The 24,471-nt window shown below is 46.7% G+C and overlaps 1 long non-coding RNA gene across 10 annotated transcripts; it reads left to right on the top strand.

The window, feature by feature from the left end:
* Positions 1 to 256: 256 nt before the first annotated feature.
* Positions 257 to 24,296, top strand: LOC129537835 (uncharacterized). 10 transcript variants are annotated; one of them, XR_016038921.1, is made up of 9 exons: positions 257 to 355; positions 630 to 852; positions 2,172 to 2,258; positions 2,813 to 2,939; positions 3,235 to 4,740; positions 5,030 to 11,604; positions 18,506 to 18,611; positions 18,968 to 19,024; positions 22,709 to 24,296. It is a non-coding gene; the product is annotated as an uncharacterized LOC129537835 (long non-coding RNA). The 10 variants fall into 10 exon arrangements; XR_016038927.1 differs by having other exon boundaries at positions 630 to 765; positions 3,235 to 11,604; XR_008682109.2 differs by lacking the exon at positions 5,030 to 11,604 and having other exon boundaries at positions 3,235 to 3,565.
* The last annotated feature ends 175 nt before the right edge of the window (positions 24,297 to 24,471 follow it).

Below are 24,471 nucleotides of genomic sequence, written 5' to 3'. Positions count from 1 at the left end.
GACATGAGTTTGAGTGTACTCCGGGAGTTGGTGATGGACAGGGAGGCCTGGCGTGCTGTGATTCATGGGGTCGCGGAGAGTCGGACACGACTGAGCGACTGAACTGAACTGAACTGAACTGAACCCAAGGAAGGGTTACAAGGAGAACAATTCTAAGCGTAGAGTCCGGTTTACAGACGGTCTGGATTACTAGGCGCGTGCGCGTGTCCGCGAGCTACGCGTCGGGCGGGCGCTGCGCATGCGCCGGAAGTTGCGCCGGGAAGCCAGCGCGGTCGCTTCCGCCCGACTCTAACATGGCGGTCTGCTCGCGGCCGTGACGCCCTCCGCTGCGGTGGGGTCCGGGACCTGGCGGGTGGTGAGCAAGCACCGGGGCAGGGGGGTCCCAGGCGTCGGGCGGAGGCGACGGAGGATGCGGCGCGGCGGGACGCCGGGGACGGTTGTGTGTGAGAGGGGAGGAAGTGGACTGGGAGCGGGACCGGGACTGAGGGACCCCGCTCAACATGAGGGTGCGGGGCGCTGCCCGCCGAGCGGGGCCGAGGACACATGCCTGCGGGGTTTGGAGGAGCTGGTCGTGGTGGACGCCGATGCTGCGCGTGTGGGAGCGTTTCATTCTTTCCCTCGCTCCGCAGACGGTGGCTCAGCTCCTGATGGATTCTGAGGATGGAGCGCGTGACCCAGTCCGGCGTCGTGGTTACAAAGTGTAGGCTGTGCAGCCAGGCAGCCGGGTTTGAATCCTGTCTCGGTGCTTGCCAGCTGTGTCCTTAGGCACGTTGGTTCCTCGCCTCCTGCCTCACTTTCCTCATCCTTAAAGAGAGTTGAGAATGAAACCTGCCTCCTGAAAGGATTATAAAGGTTAAGTGAGATAACGGGGGTAAAGTGCTGAGAAGGCTTGCTGGCATACAGTAAATGCTGTGTGTGCTTGTTGCTGTTATTTTTTGTATCATCATCATCACCCAGAGCTCAGAAACTCACGTGGGAGACATACGGAAACCTAGGCAATTCTTATATGATGGAAGAAAAGCAGGAAAATTCTTGCTCTGGAAACAGAGTAGAGGCACCTCACCCGATTTAGGAGAATCCAGGAAGGCTTCTGTTCCCCAGGAAACAGATGCTTGGGGAGTGCAGGCAGAAAAGGGGAAGAGTATTCTCAGTTGAAGATGGAATGTGTGAGAAAGCTGCCTGGGGACAGAGATGAAAGACACCAGTCTGTAGTCTGGTCCTTAGGGGTCTTTTTTTGGGGAGGGGAAGCAGGCATGGGGCATGAGGTGTCCTTAGTTCCCCAGCCACGAATCCTGTAGTGGAATCTCACCTAGGGAGCCTTTTAAACCTAGCTGTGGACTTGCAATTTTGGGTTAATGAGGGCACATTTAAGAATCAGATTTGTGGATTAGAAAGATCACTTTAGTGAAGACTAAAGGGAATGGCCCTGGAGGCCCATTAAGAGGCTGCTAGAACTGTCGAGGTAAGAGATGACCATGGCCTTGAGTTAGGTTAGCGGCAGAAGGTAGGGAGAGATGTGTTGGAGGTAGACTTGACCAAAGTTGGTGATGTCTTAGATAGGGGATCTAGAGGCTGGGGGAGAGGTCAGCCTCCAGTTGGGGAGAGGTTGGCTCGGAGTTTTTGACTGGTGGATGTGATGCTGCTCAGTGGGATAGGGAACAGGATGGGGAGGGGTTTAAGGAGGGAAGACACATTTTGTTTTGAACATGTTTGTCGTAAATGCCTGTAAAACATTCACATGGAGCTGTCCCCTGGTGATCTAGCGTCCATCAAAGGTCTCTACAGTTGTGGGAAGGGATGTGTTTCCTGGGTGGGGTCTGGAGTGAGAAGCACGGGTTCTGGGACATCCCAGGGAATGCTAGTGTTGCATGACTACTTGGGCACAGCCTCGTTGCTTTTGCTTATCAACCTTGTGCTTTGAGTCAGCAGGCTTTCCTGAGTGTAGGGGGCTTTCCTGAGTTGTATATTCATCTTTGTGTCCCACCTGTCCAGCACAGGGACTGGCATGCAGCAGCCCAGTAACAATCCAGTGTAACATTTATTGAGCACTGACTTTGTTGTGCCAGGCTTTGCGCTCAGTGCTCTGCATTTACCTTTGTTTGGTGGATACAAGAGCAGCTCTTAGAATCCTACAGGTTCTTATCAGATTTTCCACTTGGTCTCTGATTCAGGTAATGAACTGGAGGAGGAGAGCCAAGCTGGAGTTTCCCCGGACAAGCTGTCGGAAAAGAGTAGCCTGGGCATCTTGGAAATCTGAGGTATATCTGTTAGGACTCAGAGATGAAACAATCCAGGAGGTCAGTTTGTTTGTCCTTCTTCTCTAGGCGCACCGTGATTCAACTCACCTTTTCAAGATAACTTTTTCTTTAAAAGTGTACAGTAATGACAAAATCCTAGTTAGTTTGGTTAGGAGAATGTTAATGATGTTGTCGTTTTGCTGACAAAGATCTTGTTAGGTTAATCCCTGGGTAGTGTTCATACCTTGTTTTAATTAAGTACAATCTAAAATGCTGCAAAATACAGTGACTGAAAGGAAATAGAAATTTATTCCTTTTCCTTAACAGTCTGGAAGTAGGCAGTCCAGAACTGGTCAGGGCAGCTCACTCTGTTTTGTGAAGTCATCCAGAAGCAAGGTTCCATTGATCATGTGGCTCTCCTTGCCCAAACCCAGGCTTCCATCTCATGGACTGAGCAGACTGCTTTGGCTCCTGCCATTGTGTATGCACTCCGTATGGCAGAGAGAGAAAGAGTAGGGAGCACATACCCTTTCCTTTTGAGATTCTAATGTTTAAAGATACATATTTTTGTCCAGTGTGTCCCCAAACCCCTGCCTCTGGTGTACAAGCAAAGGAGGAATCATGACTGTTCCAATGCTGGAGGGAAAGTTGGATGAAAGAACCTGTTCTGTCCCCAGTGTGACTGGATTGCTGACTCTGATGGTAGGCCTGAGGGAAGTCAACTCACTGGTGAAACAGGGTGGGGTGTGTTCCCCCGGCCTCTGGGCCCCTAAGGCAGGCCCCTCTGGCTTTGGGTTGTTCGTGTTGCTTGGGCCCAGGGAGTCCAGGCTTGCTTACACAGTGTTTTCTGTGCCTGATGTGTCAGTCACTGTGCTGGGGGTCAGGCTGTGGAGATGAGGGAGCTGGATCCTGGGATCAAGGCGCTCTTAGCCACATGGTAATCACGGTATGGGCTTCCCAGGTGGCTCAGTGGTAAAGAATCCCCCTGCCAACACAGGAGACGCAGGAGTGACCCTGGAGATCAAGAAGTGACCCTGGAGGAATAAATGGCAACCCACTCCAGTATTCTAGCCTGGGAAATCCCATGGACAGAGGAGCCTGGCAGATTACAGTCCATAGGATCAGAAAGAGTCGGACATGACTGAGCACGTGTGCAATGACAGCAGAGTGCCAGAGATGCCAGCGGTCTGTTCAGAAGCATGTGGAGCACAGGAAGGTGACTGACGTGGAAGGCTCTGTGAGGTGGTCAAGAGTCACGGCACAGGACGTGCTTTGGATTGCATTAGAAAGGCCCCCGCAGATCCAGGCTGCAAGGACTCCGGGGTCAGGTGTGTGTCCCTGCTTCCTGGTTAGAGGCTCTCTGTCCTGAGGGCCAGTTACTCCACTGCTGCTCCTCAGTTCCCTGATCTGTGAAACAGCGGCAACAGTGTTTACTTTGGAGAATTGCTTTGAGAATTATGGGAAATCGAGCATGTAGTTCACAGGGCCTGCTGTGAACGTGTCGGCTTCCTCCTGCTGCAAGGTGCGGGATGGTTCGAAGCCAGAGAGGCTGGTTCAGACCACAGTCCTGGAAGGCCCAAACCACCGGGGAAGCCAGGCTGTGGTCTGTCCATCTTGAGGCAGGTTGCCCAGGTTGTACTCAGGGGATCAGGGACTGCTGTGCGCGTGCCCTGTTTTTCTCAGGAGTTCCACCAAGCTTTCTAACTAAAGTGGTCCATCTGGATTCTCAGAGGCTGTTGTCTGAAAGGGCTGGCGAGGGGTCCTTTGGGAAGGAAAGGATTCCCTCTGCCTGGTTAATTCCTTCAAGCTCAAATGCTTCTGGGAAACTTCCTCCCAGTCCTGCCCGCCCTTCCCACCCCCTCCTCAGCTGCCTTTGAGCTCCTCCTCTGTGACTTCCTAGCATCCTTGTGCAGTCTCGCGGTACACTCTTGCCTCCTGTGATGTTACAGGTCTCCTCGCCTGTGCGCCTGTGAGGCCACGAGCAGCTCACGTGCAGGCACAGGGCCTTGTCTCTCCAGGTGTCCCCACTGTGCGGATCGTTTCCTGGCATGGAACTGGTGCTCAGTGAACACTGGAATGGATGGATGCTCAGCCTGTGGGGCTAGAGAGGCCTGCAGTGTGACGAGGGTTTGCTGTGCTGTTGATGAAGAGAGGCCGCGCGATGGTCTCCTTGGTATCTGTGTGTACTATGGCACGGGAGCGTGGTGAACTGTGACCTAAACTCCGAGAGTTTAGGTCCGAGACCGTTTCTCCATTTTCCAGTAGAGCAGTTTCTCAGCTTTGACGTGGTTGCTGTTTGGGGCTTGGTGAGTCTTTGTCCTGGGGGCCGTCTTGTGCACTTCAGGGTGCTGAATAGCACCTTTGCCTCTGCCCACAGGTGCCAGCAGCCCCCGTCTGCCTTCAGCTGTGACAAATGGAAACGTCTCAAGAGGAGGCCATGTGTGTCCCAGGGCAGAACTGCCCTCAACTAAGAACCTCTGAGGGCTTCCCAGGTGGCTCAGTGGTAAAGAATCCACCTGCGATTGCAGGAGACGTGGGATCGATCCCTGGGTCAGGAAGATCCTCTGGAGAAGGAGATGGCAACCCACTCCAGTATTCTTGCCTGGAGAATCCCAAGGACAGAGGAGCTTGGTGGGCTACAGTCCTTGGGGTCGCAAAGAGTGGGACACAACAGAGCGACTAGACAACAAAAATCAGCAGAGAATCTCTGGGGTACAGGGTGCTGATTGGAAGCATGAACTTCTAAGTCAAAGATACTTGAGCCTAACATACCTGGTCCTTGTACTTACTAGCTGTGTGCCTTTGGAGAAAGTGCTTGACCTTTCTAAGCCTGCATTTCCTCGGGGGTGTGGTGGGAAGAATGAAGACCTCACGCCGGCTTAATTGGGTGCAGCTGTTAATGAGGTAATGCGCGTAAAATGTTGTATCTAGTCTTTGAGTGCACAGTCGGCATCTAGTGTTACCGTATGTTAGCTGGGAAAGGATGATCTAACAGCGGCCTGTGAGGGTCAAGAGAGCGAGCGTGCAGAGTTGAGGAAGGAAAATGCTTAGGGTAGGAAAGTGAGTGACCCTCTCAGGCCAGACCCGGTTCCTGTCCCAGGTAACTGTTACCGGCGTCTGTGTGTCCTCGTGCCCGGGCCCTCGTGTGCATGTTCGTGTCTGTCTGTGTGTACAGGGGAGACATTTTAAAGGGTCACGTGGCTTGATTTTGTCGCACACAAACTGAGCCTTCAGTCTAGAATGCCGAAAGGGGAGCCTCTGTCGGCAGTGCTTCAGTTTGAACAGTTTGCCACAAAAAAAGACCCAGCTGTCCCACTCTCTACCATCCTTGAATTCCCCCGAGGATGGTGCCACACAGCTGGCAGAGGTTCTCAGACCTGGTGTCTGGCAGGATAACGGACACCACCAGAGGAAGGGACCCCAACCTCACAGGGAACGAAAACCTCCAAGCACATTTTGTGCACAAAGCATATCGTCCTAGAGACCGTAATTTACCGTAATCTGCTTTCACCAGCCACATTTTAAATGATTGGAATAACAGCGGTCACAAGAGTAGGCATTTGGCGGCGAGTGATGTTAGCGTTTGCTCCAGGTGTCTGGCCCTCTCGGCATCCTCGTGGGTGTCAGTAACTTAACAGTCCGAGGGCGCCTACAGTGGCCTCAAGGATGCAGTTACAGATGGTGCAGAAAACCCAGACCTGGGCTCTTATGTTCACACCCGCTTGTTAGAAGAGATCAGCCTTGAGCTTCAAAGGAAGGAAGCGGAGGGCAAGGTTAGAGTTGAGAATTGCTCACTAGAGCCTGAAGAGCAGCATGCAGAGGCTCAGAGGTGGCCGTTCCCGCTGGGAGTCTGCTGAAAGCAGCCCTGGTGGGTTCACTGTCACATCAGAAATGTACTCAGCTTCTGGTCTTAAAAGCTCTGGCAGTAGAACCTGTTCCCCCTACTCCACCCACCCCACTTCCTCTACTGACCGGATTCATCCAAGCTGTGCCTTTCCTGTCCTGAGTGGAAGGCTCCAGGGCCCAGTGGGGAGTTGTCTCCAGCTCAGGAGCCTGGCTGGTGACGCATTTCTCATCTCTGTAGTCTCAGGGCTGGGTGGGCCCCTGTCAGGGACGTACCTGGTTGAGTGTAACTCAGTCAGCTGCCCAAGTTAATATCTTCAAATCATGGCTTAAAGTCAGAAATCACACTGGTTAGTTTTGTAAGCTGTCTTGTTAAATATTGAGTAGCTAGAGAAGAGTATACACCACCTGAAGGACAAGCATGCCCGGAGCACCCGTTGTCACCAGTCTCCCCAGAAGGGTGCTACTGCTGCCTTGGAGGCGGCCTCCCTGATCCTGCCCCTCTCCCACCTCACGCAGTCACTGGCGTTGGCTTGTACTGACTTCATGCTTTTCTGTTTTCTTTACTGCTTTTCTGGCCCCATGGCTTGTGGGATCTTAGGCCCCTGACCAGAGACTGAACCCAGGCCGTGGCACTGTAAGTGCCGCGTCCTAACCGCTGGATCGCCATGAAATTAAATGACACTTACTCCTTGGAAGGAAAGTTATGACCAACCTAGATAGTATATTAAAAAGCAGAGACATTACTTTGCCAACCAAGGTCCGTCTAGTCAAGGCTATGGTTTTTGCTGTGGTCATGTATGGATGTGAGAGTTGGACTGTGAAGAAAGCTGATCGCCGAAGAACTGATGCTTTTGAACTGTGGTGCTGGAGAAGACTCTTGAGAGTCCCTTGGACTGCAAGGAGATCCAACCAGTCCATTCTAAAGGAGATCAATCCTGGGTGTTCATTGGAAGGACTGATGCTAAAGCTGAAACTGCAATACTTTGGCCACCTCATGCGACGAGTTGACTCACTGGAAAAGACTGATGCTGGGAAGGGTTGGGGGCGGGAGGAGAAGGGGATGACAGAGAATGAGATGGCTGGATGGCATCACCGACTCTGTGGACATGAGTTTGAATGAACTCCGGAAGTTGGTGATGGACAGGGAGGCCTGGCGTGCTGTGATTCATGGGGTCGCAAAGAGTCGGACACGACTGAGTGACTGAACTGAACTGAACTGACTGAACCAAACTGAAGCAGAAGATATTAAGAAGAGGTGGCAAGAATACACAGAAGAACTGTACAAAGAAGATCTTCACGACCAAGATAATCACAATGGTGTGATCACTGACCTAGAGCCAGACATCCTGGAATGTGAAGTCAAGTGGGCCTTAGAAAGCATCACTATGAACAAAGCTAGTAGAGGTGATGGAATTCCAGTTGAGCTATTTCAAATCCTGAAAGATGATGCTATGAAAGTGCTGCACTCAATATGCCAGCAAATTTGGAAAACTCAGCAGTGGCCACAGGACTGGAAAAGGTCAGTCTTCATTCCAATCCCAAAGAAAGGCAATGCCAAAGAATGCTCAAACTACTGAACAGATGCACTCATCTCACATGCTAGTAAAGTCATGCTCAAAATTCTGCAAGCCAGGCTTCAGCAATACGTGAATCATGAACTTCCAGATGTTCAAGCTGGTTTTAGAAACGGCAGAGGAACCAGAGATCAAATTGCCAGCATCCGCTGGATCATGGAGAAAGCAAGAGAGTTCCAGAAAAACATCTATTTCTGCTTTATTGACTATGCCAAAGCCTTTGACTGTGTGGATCACAATAAACTGTGGAAAATTCTGAAAGAGATGGGAATACCAGGCCACCTGACCTGCCTCTTGAGAAACCTGTATGCAGGTCAGGAAGCAACAGTTAGAACTGGACATGGAACGACAGACTGGTTCCAAATAGGGAAAGGAGTACGTCAAGGTTGTATATTGTCACCCTGCTTATTTAACTTATATGCAGAGTACATCATGAGGAACGCTGGACTAGAAGAAGCACAGGCTGGAATCAAGATTGCTGGGAGAAATATCAATAACCTCAGATATGTAGATGACACTACCCTTATGGCAGAAAGTGAAGAGGAACTCAAAAGCCTCTTGATGAAAGTGAAAGAGGAGAGTGAAAAGGTTGGCTTAAAGCTCAACATTCAGAAAACAAAGATCTGGTCCCATCACTTCATGGCAAATAGATGGGGAAACAGTGTTAGACTTTATTTTTTGGGGCTCCAAAATCACTGTGGATGCTGATTGCAGCCACGAAATTAAAAGACGCTTACTCCTTGGAAGGAAAATTATGACCAACCTAGCAGCATATTAAAAAGCAGAGATATTACTTTGCCAACCAAGGGCCGTCTAGTCAAGGCTATGGTTTTTTTAGTGGTCACGTATGGATGTGAGAGTTGGACTGTGAAGAGAGCTGAGTGCCGAAGAACTGATGCTTTTGAACTGTGGTGTTGGAGAAGACTCTTGAGAGTCCCTTGGACTGCAAGGAGATCCAACCAGTCCATTCTAAAGGAGATCAGTCCTGGGTATTCATTGGAAGGACTGATGCTAAAGCTGAAGCTCCAATACTTTGGCCACCTCATGCGACGAGTTGACTCACTGGAAAAGACTCTGATGCTGGGAAAGGTTGGGGGCGGGAGGAGAAGGGGACGACAGAGGATGAGATGGCTGGATGGCATCACTGACTCGATGGAGGTGAGTTTGAGTGAACTCCGGGAGTTGGTGATGGTTAGGGAGGCCTGGCGTGCTGTGATTCATGGGGTCGCAAAGAATCAGACACACTGAGCGACTTTCACTTTCATCACCTGAAATGTCCTCTTCAGATGCAAACAGAAGGAAGACCTGGTGGAGGGAAGGTATTAGGGCAGGTTATCACGCACAATATGGTAAAGAAGCAAATGATTGTTTGCAGATTTAAGCCAGGACTTTGCCATTGATAAGAGCTACTTGAGATTTAATCATCTATTTCTGGTGCAAAGAGGGACAGCCCTTAAATATGGAGGTTTCTCTACTGTAAATGTCATTCATGAAAGGGCAATCACTACTCAGTTTTCTCTTTTTTTTTACACTGAAATAATCCTTATGCCAGAGACTGATACTTTGCGGTGGCAGATTCCAGTCGCCTTGGCACGGATGTACTCCACTTTGATTGCATTCTTCTATTGAATGATATCCCGATTTCTTCAAGTTTTTAGTTATTATGAAATAGTGCTGCTGTGCATAATGGCATCCTTGTTTGAATTTGCAGATACATTCTCAAAGCAGCTGACTAAATACTGAAAGCATGGTTGTTGAATACCAAAGTAAAACTCGTTTACCTTTGTGAAAAACTGCCTAGCTGTCTTCCAGAGTGAGTGTGCACGCCCCCCATCAGTGAGGGGCTCCTGTTGTTCCTTGCCCTCCAGCAGTGGGCGCTGGCGTAGTAAGGAGCTTAACAGAGCTCAAAGGCATGCTGTGGATGGTGTGGGCCTAACAGAAGTGGAGGATACTAAGAAGAGGTGGCAAGAATACGCAGAAGAACTGTACAGAAAGACCTTCAGGACCCAAATGACAATGATGGCATGATCACTCACCTAGAGCCAGACATCCTGAAATGCGAAGTCAAGGGGGCCTTAGGAAGCATTGCTACGAACAAAGCTAATGGAGGTGATGGAATTCCAGTTGAGCTATTTCAAATCCTGAAAGATGATGCTGTGAAGGTGCTGCAGTCAATATGCCAGCAAATCTGGAAAACTCAGCAGTGGCCACAGGACTGGAAAAGGTCAGTCTTCATTCCAGTCCCAAAGAAAGGCAATGCCACAGAATGCTCAAACTACCGCACAATTGTACTCATCTCATACGCTAGTAAAGTCATGCTCAAAATTCTCCAAGCCAGGCTTCAGCAATGCGTGAACCGTGAACTTCCAGATGTTCAAGCTGGTTTTAGAAAAAGCAGAGGAACCAGAGATCAAATTGCCAACATCTGTTGGATAATGAAAAAAGCAAGAGAGTTCCAGAAAAACATCTAGTTTTGCTTTATTGACTATGCCACAACCTTTGACTGTGTGGATCACAACAAAGTGTGGAAAATTCTGAAAGAGATGGGAATACCAGACCACCTGACCTGCCTCCTGAGAAGTCTTTATGCAGGTCAGGAAGCAACAGTTAGAACTGGACATGGAACAACAGCCTGGTTCCAAATCGGGAAAGGAGTACGTCAAGGCTGTAATTGTCACCTTGCTTATTTAACTTATGTGCAGAGTACATCATGCAAAATGCCAGGCTGGAAGAAGCACAGGCTGGAATCAAGATTGCTGGGAGAAATATCAATAACCTTGGATATGCAGATGACACCACCCTTATGGCAGAAAGTGAAGAGGAACTAAAAGCCTCTTGATGAAAGAGGAGAGTGAAAAAGTTGGCTTAAAGCTCAACATTCAGAAAACAAAGATCATGGCATATGGTCCCATCACTTCATGGCAAATAGATGGGGAAACAGTGGAAACAGTGCCAAACTTATTTTTTTGGACTCCAAAATCACTGCACATGGTGACTGTAGCCATGAAATTAAAGGACATTTGCTCCTTGCAAGAAAAGTTATGACCAACCTAGACAGCATATTAAAAAGCAGAGACATTACTTGGCCACCAAAGGTCCGTCTAGTCAAGGCTATGGTTTTTCCAGTGGTCATGTATAGATGTGAGAGTTGGATTATAAAGAAAGCTGAGCACTGATGAATTAATGCTTTTGAACTGTGGTGCTGGAGAAAACTCTTGAGAGTCCCTTGGACTGCAAGGAGATCCAACCAGTCCATTCTAAAGGATATCAGCCCTGAATATTCATTGGAAGGACTGATGTCGAAGCTGAAACTCCAATACTTTGGCCACCTGATGCGAAGAACCGACTCATTTGAAAAGACCCTGATGCTGGGAAAGATTGACGGAGGGAGGAGAAGGGGACAGCAGAGGATGAGATGGTTGGATGGCATCACCGACTTGATGGAAATGAGTTTGAGTAAGCTCTGGGAGTTGGTGATGGACAGGGAGGCCTGTTGTGCTGCAGTCCATGGGGTCACAAAGAGTTGGACACGACTGAGCGACTGAACTGAACTGCACAGTTTAATGGATATTGCAGCACTGCCCTCAGGGGCCAGGGCGTCAGCTGAACTGTGAGAGCACCTTGGTCTGCACCTTTCTCTTTTCTGGTCGTCTCCACAAGCTGGCAGGGATTCACGGTCTGCCCACGGACCTTGGTTTGCACGTGGCCACCTGGAGCCCAGTCTCCTCAGGACCCGCTGGGGCTTTGGCTTGTCAAACCCTCGGGGCAGAGTGCCTGCAGACAGCCTGGACTTCCAGGCAACTGGATGGGGAGTCGATGCTAATGGAAGCTGGGTCTCCTCAGGATGCACTGGGGCTTCAGCTTTGGGACCCTGTGGCGTCCTTTCACACTAATAGGAGCCTGGTCTCCTCAGGACCTGCTGGGAGCTGGAGGTGCTGAAGGAAAAGGTGAGGAAAAGTGGGGGAAGTTCCTGTGAGTGGCTGACGCTGAGGGTGGCTTTCTTCAGAGGGCCCAGGAGAGAGGGACTTGGTGTGGAAGGCTGGCTTTCGTGTGTGGTATAGACAGAGCCTAGTGCTGTTCTTCAGTGTGTGGAGTCCAGTTTTCCCAGCTGACACTGTTCCTCCTTTTCAGAACCTTTGTGGATTCAAAACACACAGGATGATTATGACCTGGGTGGCTTTTCTTATGACGTATTTGACTTAATATCTTAAATGATCAACCATGTTGTAACACGTATAACTGCTTCATTCTTTTTTCATTGCCATTGAAAATATGTAACATTGAGCATTTAAACCATTTCCAGTATATAGTTCTGTAGCCTTAACTACATTCACATTGTTGTACACATATTTTCTCATGCAGCTCCACAACGTATTCATCTTTCTGTGGGAAACTATTCAGTTTCTCTACATTGTTGCCAACATTTGTTATTTTTAGTTTTCTTGGTTGTAGGCCTTCTGGTGTTGGAGGTTGTGACATTATGGGGTTAATTTGCATTTACATCATGGCTAACGATGCTTAACATCTTTTCACCCGCTTGTTCACCATTTGTATATCTTATCTGGAGAAGCGTCTATTCAAGTCCCTTTTCCGTTTAAAACCTTGGGTTGTTTGTAGGGGCTTAGGCCCGCCACGCGGTTCTCTTGGCGGCATTGGTCTTGGTGAGTCCAGCCTGGTGTGGTGTCAGTGCGGAGGGAGTTCGTGCACCGCGCATCGCTCGCGGTGGCGCATGGGCACGATTCCTCCCTGGCGCTGGCGGGAAAGGGGACGGACGCCCGGCCAGCGAGTTTATGGACTCTCCGGCTCCACGTGGACATGGTCCGCGTGCAGCGGGATTTGCTCGGCCCTGGCTGCGGTTCCCCCGGGCACTGTGGCAAGGCCTGCGCCTTTCCCGGGAGCGGGCCTCAGGGCCGAGCGCCCCTTGCGTTGGTCTGGGGTCGAGGGCGCCTGACGCGCCTCCTCCCACCTCCTGCTTGGGTCCCAGGAGAGCTGGCAGGGGTCTTGGGAGCCAGCGTGTGGTCGGTGCAAGCGCCCCTTTTGTGCGTTCTTGCTCCTGTTAGGCCTCTGTGTGAACCACAGGTAAGGGGACAGGGGCTCGATGGCTGTGCGTGGAGGGAAGCACGTATTAACCTCTCCCTAACCTGGTGGTCCCGGCAAGGGCTTGCCTTTGGGATAAGGTTTTGAGGACATTCCCAAGCCTACCCCCTGGCATAAAGCCCAGTTGCTGTTTTCCCAAGCAGCCTAAAGCCCCCAGCGAGGTCTCTGTAAGCAGAACCTTAGAGGGGCCGTTGCTCTAAGAGAGTCACTCGCCTTTGGCCATTGGAGAGTCCAAGGGATTTATCCTTCATGGAGATCTCACCTGCTGGGACCCCGGGAAGCCCCACTCTGGATGGCTGCCCAGCCCTGCTTCCTTCTCTTTTGCGGTCTTGCTGGCCGTTGGCCTCCTGCTGGGATGGGAAAGGGAAAAGTGGAAGTCGCTCAGTGGTGTCTAGCTCTTTGGGACCCTGTGGACTATGCATACAGTCCATGGAATTCTCCAGGCCAGAATACTGGAGTGGGTAGCCTATCCCTTCTCCAGGGGAGTCTTCCCAACCCAGGGATTGAACCCAGCTTTCCTGCATTGCAGGTGGATTCTTAACCAGCTGAGCTATCAGGGAAGCCCAGGGAAAGGGAAGGGTTTCAGAATTACCCCTTAGAGCGGCATGGATTAAAACACCTGGTGGCCACCCAGTGGAACAGAAGGGAGGAGGGCACTTTGCTGCCCTTCCATCGTGAAATCAGTGGCTGTCCCGCCGAGGGGCCTTTCCATGGAGACCGTGTGCAGTGAGTTTGGTATCTTGGAACTGAATAAAAATTCATCCTAAATGTTTAAAAATTTTAAATTATGTTGTTCTTTAGTTTAAAAACAAACCCCCTAGAGCCTCTTATTGTAAATTGAGAGCTAAAAGTTGAAGGTCTGTTTTCCCCCCACTGCGGCATTCCATGAAGAAGTGTGTGTTTTTGTGAAAAGAGAGAGAGAAGGGAAGGAAGCAGAAAGCGCAGCGGCGCCAGCAGTTTGGCGAAGGCCCTGGGGGCCACTTGTAAATGTTGAGCCTGCAGGCAGTCTCTTCCTGTGGCTGACGGGCACAGGGCTCTGCAGGCTTGTCCTTGGCATGGGTGCCCTTGTTTGTGGAAATCCAGCTCAGAGCCATCTCCTGATGAGTAGGAATTTCCCAGACGAGTTTCCCAGGCACATCCTGCAGGGCCAGGGGCTCCTTCCGGCATTGTATCTGTCTGTCGAACTGAAAACCAGCAAGGACATATTTTTCTTTAAATCTGGTCTCTTTAACTCTGGCCCATCATGAGGCCTTAGAGTAGGCCTGGGTGATATTTCCCCTCCCCCTGTATAGACTTGGGTTCCAGGAATGAACTATAGTCAGATGTCCACGTTTGTACAGATGAGGAAACTGAGGCCCAGAGAGGGTGGGGGACTGTCCAAGGGGGAGCAGGACATCCTTCCGGGAACCCTGGCTGCTGGGTTTTTGATGAGCTTCCTACCCAGCATGGTCTTCAATCAGCAAGTGTTGCCATGGAGGATAAACTATGGGTGGAATAGTAAATTTTTTAAAGAATGTGCCTACCAGCTGTGCATCTTATGGAGTGTTTTCACTGCATCCCCAACCTCAGGAGAGTGCTGGGCACAGGGCAGATGCCTCGTAGTTTTTATTGAGTAAGTTGAATTTCGCGCAGTTAATTACATGGAAGCGTCAGCAACACTGTGAGGCATTTTGGAACAGTGGTCTTCACAGATCAGTAAAGAAAACCTTTTATTATGAGGACTGTAAGAGTATTGCTAGGTTTTAAGTTTATGCCACACGGATATTTAAAAAATGAAACCAATCTCTCCCATCATCTCCAAGGCTATCGGAGGTCTGTTGAGGACCCCGCGCAAGGGAGGTTCTACCTCTTGGGACACCCCTGCTTCAGCATCTCCCTAAGCCAGCAACCTGGCACAGCTGAGTACACTTGAAGTTCCTTCCTTGACTTCGGGGGTTTTTGTGGAAGACAGTTTTTTGACGGACAGTGGTGGGGGAAGGCTTTGGGATGATTCAAGCGAATTACATTTATTGAGCACTTTGTTTCCATTATTACAGCAGCTCCACCTCAGATCAGCAGGCGTTAGAGCCTGGAGGTTGGGGGCTGCTTTAGTTCCCCCTTCCATCCTCTGCACAGCTCCAGCCTCCTCCTCTTCCGCCTGCAGAACTCTGCTGGGCTGCTCTGAATATGATGGTGAGCCTCCTTCCCTCAGTTCCTTTCCTGATCCTGAGTCCCTTCTCTTAACTGGGAAAACCAGCGCGGTGCACACACTCCACCAGCATCTTGAGGATGTTTCTGTACGACTGTTTACTATCAGGATACCTTCTGTGGCCAGCTGTCTGCTTCAGTCTTTACCAGTTATCACTGGGTTTGTTTGCTCTAGTGTTCTTGGACAATTTGAGTACAGATTCTTTATCAGATATGAGTTTTTTAAAAAATTAATTTTATTTATTTTCGGCTGTGTTGGGTCTTTGTGTGTGGGCTTTTCCCTAGTTCGGGTGAGCGGGCTTCTCACTGCAGTGGCTCCTCTTGTTGTGGGGCACAGGCTCACGGGCTTCAGTAGTTGCAGTCTGTGAGCTCGGCATTGTGGCTTCCAGGATCGAGAGCACAGGCTCGGCAGTCGTGGCACATGGGCTCCATAGCATGTGGCATCTTCCCATACCAGGGATCACACCTGCATCTCCAGCACTGGCAGGTGGATTCATCACCACGGAGCCACCAGGGAAGCCCTCAGGCATGTTTTAGATTGTTGTTTTCCACATGTGTATCTGGTGAGAGAGGCCAGGATCAACAGGCATGGCAGCTGGGAGTCCTCAGCCACAGTTCTGATTGTGCCATCAAAAGCTCTGGGCCCTTTGGCGGGCGCCTCAACGTTCCTGGGACTGTTTCTTTCCCTCAGAGATGCCCTGCTGTTGGACTGTAGCCCACTAAGCTCCTCTGTCCCTTGGATTTCTCAGTCCAGAGTACTGGAGGGGGTGCCATTTCCTTCTCTGCAACATAGCGTTTTGAAGATATTTTCTCCTGGATTGTGGTTTTGATGAAGGAACGGGGATCCCTTCCAGGGCTTGAGAGTGTGTTCTTGTCTGACACTTGGAAATGAGTTGTCCGAGGAGAGGAGTGCTGTCCAAGTGAGAGACTTGACTGGGAAGGGCTGCCGGGGCGGAGGGCAGAAGGGTGAGGGAAACGGAGAGAACTGCTCTGCCACGTGGCTCATGGTCTCAGGTTTTATGGTCATTGGGTTCGTTTCTGGTTTGTCTCTTGCCAGTCATTTTGAATTGGGGTCCTTCCTGGTGGTACACGCATCACTCAGCTGAGATGGATTCCAGCGAGGAGGATCCTGGGAGGTTGGTAGGACCTCTGGACTGGAGTCTCCCGTCTCCTTTTGACCTCTGCTGAGTTCTTTGGTTGGTGGTAGCTTGTTAGTTCCTTGTTCCTTACCAGGACCTCCTGTAGTAAGCTGACTCCTACAAGTGTTTTCTCTGGTTCCTGGCAAGGGTGTGTGGTCAGTGATTCATTTAACAGTTTGTCTTTTGGTTCTCTCGAGTAAGGTCCTTCACAGAGTAAAGGTATACATTTTTAAAAGTCAGTGTTTTAATTAATTTATATTAAACATTTGGTGAATTGGCTTTTTTCTTGTGTGTTAGAACTCATCACCAGACTGAAGGTCATGGAGACCTTTTGTTGTTTTCTAACATTTTTATAGGTTTTTAATTGAATTATGGTGTCAGTTGCAGAGTTTGTGTTTATGTTCATTTCATTCCATATGTTTTTCTAAAAACATCTACTTTTTTTATTAAAAAAATCTTTTTTTTAATTGAAGGATGATTGCTTTACAGAATTTTGCTGTTTCCTGTTAAACCTCAACATGAATCAGCCGTAGGTACACATATATCCCCTCCTTTTTGAACCTCTCTTGCATCTCCCTCCCCATCTTGGTTGATACAGAGCCCCTTTTTGAGTTTCCTGAGCCATGCAGCAAATTTATTTGTTTATTTCTAATTGATTGATGATTGCTTACACTATGGCTTCGATTTCTGTCATGCATCAACGTGAATTTAGCACAGGTGTACAGGAGTGCCCTCATGCTCGACTCTCTCCCCCTCCCGCCCAACCCCGCCGTCTGGGTCGTTGCAGAGCCCCAGCGTCAGTCCCTTGGTCAAGCTCACACGTGTTGGTGTGGCCGTGCTGCCCTCCGTGCATCCCCTTTCCCTCTTGTCCTTATTGTGTCCATCAGTCTGTTCTCTGTGTCTGCGTCTACATTGCTAATCTGCAAACAGATTCGTCAGTACCACCCTTCTAGATTCCATATATATGCGTTAATGTATGATATTGGTTTTTCTCTTTCTGACTACTGCTTAACAGGCTCTAGGTTCATCCACTTCATTAGAACGGACTCAAATGTGTTCCTTTCTATGGCTGCATTCCATACAGGCTCTGATTGTTCCTTAGCCATGTTTTGAGGAGGGTCGTGGAGCTATTCTGCTCCATTTCAGTGTGGGCTCGCAGTCTGAGTGCTCCCAGCAGAGCTGCTTCTGGGTGAGCCCTCTGGGCTCTGAGCGCGGAGCTGCCCGCTCCTCTCTGGCGGCCGGCAGGGAGCGCCACACCCCGCTCTGACCCGCGGGTGCAGGACGCTTTGCTTCACACTGGGCTCCGGGACCCGCTGGGGGGGCTTTGTCTCCTCAGGGCGTCAGGGCTCGGGCTTCTGGAAAACGGGGCTGCGTCCAGGCTGAGAGGAGCGGGCTTGCCTCAGTGCCCGCCAGCAGGGAGGCGCTGCAAGAGGGAGAAATGAGGACGAAGTCGGCGTTTCTTGTGTCCAGCTGAGCGCTGCCCGGAGGTCCATCTTGGAAGACTGGGGGGGTGGGGAGAGCTCCCTGTGCAAAGTGGCGGGTTTTCAGTTAGATTTCCGTTGGATGATCTAGAGGATGACCTTGAGTGATGTTCTTCAGTGTAGGTGGCCTGTTTTCCTGCCACTGTTTCCTGAGAGGCCTGTCCTTTCCTCTTCGCTCGTTCCTGGTTTGATTTTCATGAACTGACCACGTTCCTGTGGGTTCGTTCCTGGGCTCTCTGTCCTTTCCTCTTCGCTCGTTCCTGGTTTGATTTTCATGAACTGACCACGTTCCTGTGGGTTCGTTCCTGGGCTCTCTGTCCTTTCCTCGAGTCCATGTGTCTGTGTTCGTGCCAGTTCCTCACTGCTGTGGTTACTCCAGCTCCTTGATGAAGTTTGAAGTCGGAGAGGAAGATGCCTCCAGCTGTGTTCTTCTTTCTCAGAGTCCTTTTGGCTGTTTAAGGTCCTGTTCAATATTAGCAGCCTAATATTAGGACTATTTCGGTGAAAAATGCCATTGAATATTACTTTGTAACTGCAGTCAGTGTGTTTGTTGATGGCTTTGGTTGGAATGGACATTTTATTTCCTCATTGTTCCAGTGCATGAGCGTGGAATAGTTTTCTGTTCATTTGTGTTTTCTTTGGTTTCTTTATCAGTGCTTTCTATTTTTCTGACTATTGGTCTTTTATGTCCTTAAGTTTGTTGCTAGATGTTTTATTCTTTTTGATGCAATTGTAAGTGAGATTTTCTTAATTTTTGTTTCTGATTGTTATTAGTGTATAGAAATACAACTGATTTTTGTATACTGATCGGCATTGTAAATTGTAGTATTTTATATGATTGCAAATTGATCCAAAATGATTCAGCTTTACTGAATGTAGTCTAACAACTTTTTGTGAAGTTATGTGGAAAATTTTATTTGTAAAATCTGTTTCTCCTGCAATAGGTCATCCAGAGGACCCAAGACCTGGTGGGTCCCACAGTACTTCTTCATTCCATGTGGACTCCTACAACGGCAGTGAGCATCACAGCTTCCCTTGAACTTCGTCTGGGTAAGTCTTGGCCTGTATAAGAAAGTTTCATGCCTGTCTAATCTGAATTTCTTTTGTAGTATTGATATGGTTGTTTTGAAACATAATTTACTTTCCAGAAATTTAAAAATGTACAGAAAACTCCTAGCAACGGGAAAAATACTCACATTTGCCACATCATCTAAAATACTCTGTGTTTTATCCAAAATGGGTGGTTTCTCCTGCAGAACCAGCACATAACCCCCAAAATCAGGAAATCATATGGTTTCTACATTATAATGTAATCCACAGCCCCACTTCCACTTTCAACAATTGTTCAATTGTATGACTATATCTTTTCTTCCCATCCTTTTCCTCATCCTTTTTTCTTTTTTTAGAGTGTTACTGAGATTTTCAGTTATTTGGGCAAACTTGATGGATTTAAAGCAGACATGGTGAGTATGGGATCTGGGTGGCCTTTTCTATATGGATATTTTCCCCTAAAGATGGTTTTAATGTTTATTCATGTTGTAACATGTATGAATCCTGCATTCTTTTTTCCCGCATAGTAATTACAAATAAATAACGTGCCATTTACCATTTAGATATTTGTAAGCATACAGTGTTGTAGCAAACAACCTTTACTTGTTTTGCAAACCAGTTCAATAATGTGTACCTCGTGCGTGCTTTGGAGAAACTCAGGAAACTGAGTCAGTGACTGAAATGGCCCAGGATATCACCTTAGATACCATCTTCATCTGAAAACAAAACGGGGGCTTCCTGGTGGTCCAGTGGCTAAGACTGGACACTCCCAAAGAAGGAGACCCAGGTTTAATCCCTGATCAGAGAACTAGATCTCCCATGCCACAACGAAGAGTTTGCATGCTGTAGCTAAATATCTGGCCTGCCTCAATGAAGGTAGACCTGACGCAGCCAAATTAAAAAAACAAATAAATATTAAAAAAAATTAAACCAAAGGAAGGGTATGGTTGTTGTACAGATTTACGTCTTAGCTTTCCCTATTAATGAAAAAAAGAGTTTCACAAGACTGTCATCCTTCTATCTGGTATATACAGAAGATTCCTTTGAAATGAGATTTCTCTGGTAAATGTGACTCACAGAAGAGCCATCTTAAACTTGGGTTTCAGAGAGGATCATGTGTCCTCTTAAAATAAAAAAGTTAATTAGGTCCAACTAATTCTCACGCTGAAGAGGTATATTTTGGGGTAGCATTTGCACCCCTTCACTTTGGATGTATCCCAATGTGTTTACACAGTCATCTACTGAAGACATCCTGCTATTTGAAAGTTTTTAGCTGTTCCAAGTAGAGCTGCTGTGTATAATTGTGTGATACTTTTTGTCTGGACACTTTTTCAAAGCTGTTTACTGAGTACTAGACATGTAGTGTTCAGGTCACAGGTGAGCCTTGTTTAGCTGTGGAAAAATCCAGCTAAGTTTCTCTGGCATGTGGGATCTTCCTGGGTAAGGCATCGAATTTGATTGTCTTGCAATGTCAGGCAGATTCTTTACCACTGAGCCACCAGAGAAGCTCTGCCCCACCTTTTTTTGAGTTTCCTGGATCTAATAGGTGTGCAGTGCTACCTCACTGTTGTTTTCGTTTGTAATTTCCTAATGATATATGATTTTGATTGTTTTTAATATGCTTATTTACTATCTGTATATTTTCTTTGGCCAGGTGTTCAGATTTATACATTTTTAATGAGGTTGTTTGTTCCAGATTTTTGGGTATAGTTGGAGTACAATCCTTAATCAGATATGTATTTTGTAAATATATTTTTCTGTGGCTTGTGTTTAAGTTTTGCGGATAAGGTTTTTCACAGTTTAAATTTCTAATTTTTTAAAGTTCATGTTATATATGTTTTATATCCTTTTTTGGATATACTTCGGAGAAGGCAATGGCAACCCACTCCAGTGCTCTCGCCTGGAGAATCCCATGGACGGAGGAGCCTGGCAGGCTGCAGTCCATGGGGTCGCTAAGAGTCGGGCACGACTGAGCGACTTCACTTTCTTTTCACTTATGGATATACTTTAGTGTTTCTTTCTTTTTTTGTTGTTAAATTTCATAAGCAAAACAGAGGTACTGTAGATACAGTTTTAAGCAAAGCTGAGGTAACATAGATACAGTTTTGCCTTTTGTCTGTTGAGAAGTTTGAGTGAGGTTGGTGTAAATTGTAAAATAATGTCTACATTCATTTGATTGGATATGGCTTCCAATTATTTGTATTGGTTTTGGAGATATCATGGGAAGTCAGTTTCCCCAAGGGAAACTGGGGTCCTTGAAACATGAACTCTCTTTGATCCCTGGGAATCACTTTCTGCTTTTTCTGGCTTTGAGTTTGACTTGTTTGGATATCTCATGTTAGTGGAATCACGGAACGTTTGTCCTTTTTTGGTCTGGTTTATTTCACTTAATATAATGAGCGTAAGGTTCGTCCACATTGTAGCATTGTCAGAATCACCAACTTTGAAGGGCCGAATCATATTCCATTGTATGTATACCACAGTTTGTTTATAGAATTGGCTGCCATGTACACTTAGAGTGCTTCTGTTTGTTAGCCAACATGAATCATGCTGTTGTGAGTATAACTGCAAAAATATGCATTTTTTTCAGCCCCTTTTCCCAAACCTTTTGGGTACATAGCATGAATTAGAATTGAAATATATATTTATTCCATGTGTTAGTTTTGGAGTAATTTCTGTAATGTCTTGCACAGTGGCAGCACCATTTTAGTTTTTTTTTTTGTATGGTAAAATACTGTTCAAGCTCTTGACAGTACCCTGTGTTGCATGTTCTTTCACCCACCGATGGACACTTGGATGGGTTCTATCTTTGGGCTATTGTGAATAATGTCGCTATGAATATTTGTGTACCAGTTTTTGTTTGAATTATTAACAAATACATAGTACGATATATGAAAGAAGCCACAAGGACCTCCTGTACAGTTTAGGAAACTGTACTGAGTATCTTATGATAATGTATAATGGGACAGAATCTCAAAAGGAATATATGAAAAAGGTAATAGCCATGATAATTATTGTGCCAACACTATGAGTTATCATAGCACTACTCAACATGTATTTATACATGCCACTAAAATATTCACATCTGTAAGTATATTATAAAAAAATTGTAAAATATCGAGAATTCAGGCAGAGAATAAATAAACTTCCTGTCATTGCTCATCATCATTCATGCACTATTACTATCTGTAACACTCATTGTATAAGGGCTGGACCAGGAATTTACATGAGTGTAAGCCAAGAGATTCTGAGTGTGTAAGGAAGTATAACTTATTTAATTCCTTAACGAAGGATTATAGAACTTTATGTACATGAAGTGAATGAAAGTCAAACAGTTTAATTGAGCCACATTCTTACTAGAGTGATGAGCTTCCACCCCACCCAATGTTAGCTCACAATTAAACCCTGGAGTCATCTGGTCTCAGTGTCTGCTTCCTGCCATGCAGAAAGAAAAGGTGAGGAAGTCCTGACAGAATCGATGCTATTTTTCTTTTTTTGATTTGTATTTTATCTCAGGGCTTGGCAAAAAGTGGGCCTAATCTGTTTTTAGAGTTCCATCCCAAGCGTTGCTCTGGCATGTTACATATGTTGACAAACTGCTGATCATTTTCAACAAAGGACAATGATCTGCACTTCAGTATCTGTTGCTTGAGCTGGAATAGCAGGCATCCCTTGAAGTGCAGTCCTTCATGCTGAAGTAGGCATACCTGAAGCAGTAGCATAAGAGGAACACATTTATCATGTAGACATCGCATCCCATGCATTTGTAATAATTTTTCAGTTATACCCATCATCATTGGAGGAACTGACTTATCCCAGTAATAACTGGAGTACCCGGTATAACAGTTCCTTGACTTATGAGAGTACTTCTTCCAGTGTTCTTTATCCTACTTTGGTCATGAACAATAGAAGCTGATGGCAGTGGTTCTTGAAATGTATATTGATTCCTAGGTGGCACAGTCGGTAAATAATCTGCCTACGAGTGCAGGAGATGGAAGTGATGTGGGTTTGATCCCTGGGTCGGGAAGATAACAATTCATACACTCGTTTTATGTGAACAAGTTTGATACTCATGAGTTTTTTTCTTCTGTATACAGAAAAACAAATGCTGGTCAAGGACACTGAAAGAACCCTAATGATGAAAATGAAATCTGTATTGTGAGCAATGCTTAGAAATCCATGAGTTGCAACATAGTACTATGCCTATCCGCAATGGAAAGACTGATGCTAAAACTGAAACTCCAATACTTTGGCCACCTCATACGAAGAGTTGACTCACTGGAAAAGACTCTGATGCTGGGAGGGATTGGAGGCAGGAGGAGACGGGGACGACAGAGAATGAGATGGCTGGATGGCATCACCGACTCGATGGACATGAGTTTGAGTGAACTGCGGGAGTTGGTGATGGACAGGGAGGCCTGGCGTGCTGTGATTCATGGGGTCGCAAAGAGCCGGACATGACTGAGCGACTGAACTGAACTATACCTATTACCCTTGTAGTTCCCTCAGTGAAATATGTTGAGAAAAGCTCTTCATTCATGGTATAGATTCATTAAGAAGCTAAATAGCATTAATCCTTTACGTTGATGACTGTGAATTTAAATCTTCTGTGAATCCTATGTGACAACCACACATACCAACATGATTTATTAGTATTATATCAATATTTTTAGTCCTATTGTATTTCAACTAAAAATATCAATATATAATTGTACATGAAGTCAAGATATAAAATCAGTGGAAATACAAAATATTCCATCCTTTGAGAAAGGGAGCAAAATATCTATGTGCTTTGCCTATTGCATTTTTATGTATTAGATCCTTAAGTATTTTATTCACCTCACCCAACTGAATGATTAACAAATCTTCAGAGAAGAAAGGATCATTTCTCTTTAACAATGAGTAGTTCAACTCCTCTCAAAGCAAAGTCATAAGTGAGTCTAAGTTTGTGTGAGACCGGGAAAACTCAATGTTTTTATTATGCTTGTGCTTATGACGGGAGGTCTGAGAAGGCACTACTGAAGGTTTATTCATACCAGTTGTTCTCATATTTATCGAGTCTTTAAAGGTTTAATCACTGAGGTGTTGCTTCTCCACTTGTGCTAAGCTGTGTAGCAACATGCCCTGTCTTCCTAAGTGCAGTAGAAGTCTTCCCAACCTGTCTGTCTTCTGTCCTCTGGAATATGTATTGCTTGAGCTCACCACAGCCTAGTAGATGGAAATCGTCAGGATATTCTGGAAACCCTTTTTATTGCAGTCTCTTCAGGAGGTTACAACTGCTGCAAACCTCAGGATTTTACAAAGTGCTTTTTACAACCTCAGATGAAGGATAAAAGTCAACAGTCGTGATAGCCACAGGCTTCCATGACCTGTACGTGATCGTGGGCTTTGCTTTCATAATCATCCTGTTTCTTATACCAATTGTCACTGTATTTATTTTTATCATCATTTTATCTTTGATGGTTTTTAGATGTATTATGGATTTTCCTATATATCTTCACTTATTGGTGAGGGTCTTATGTTAGTAGTAGTTACTAAAACTGACGTCTAGTCATTTAGCTGTGGTAGAATAGGAAAAAGAATGACCAACTGTATATTATTAACATTATGTATTAATATATTATTAGTTTTATTGTTTGCAGCCATCCAATTCTAACTTTCTGAAATAAACATTCAGAAAAATCATGTCTTTTTCAATGTCCATTTACTGTGTAGGAGCACGGCAATGTTATTACATAAAATTGTTTAGTTTCCATTACATTTCTTCTGTTTGATGTAGATATCGGCCTTTGGTCCTATCACTATCATTGTAAGTAAAAAAAAAAAAAAAATAATTAGAGCTCCTATGGTAATTATACTG

Source organism: Moschus berezovskii, chromosome 2, assembly GCF_049115385.1.
Source record: "Moschus berezovskii isolate FMDL1 chromosome 2, NW_MosBer_1.0, whole genome shotgun sequence".
Taxonomy (NCBI): domain Eukaryota; kingdom Metazoa; phylum Chordata; class Mammalia; order Artiodactyla; family Moschidae; genus Moschus; species Moschus berezovskii.
This window is presented reverse-complemented; position numbering and strand designations above follow the sequence as displayed.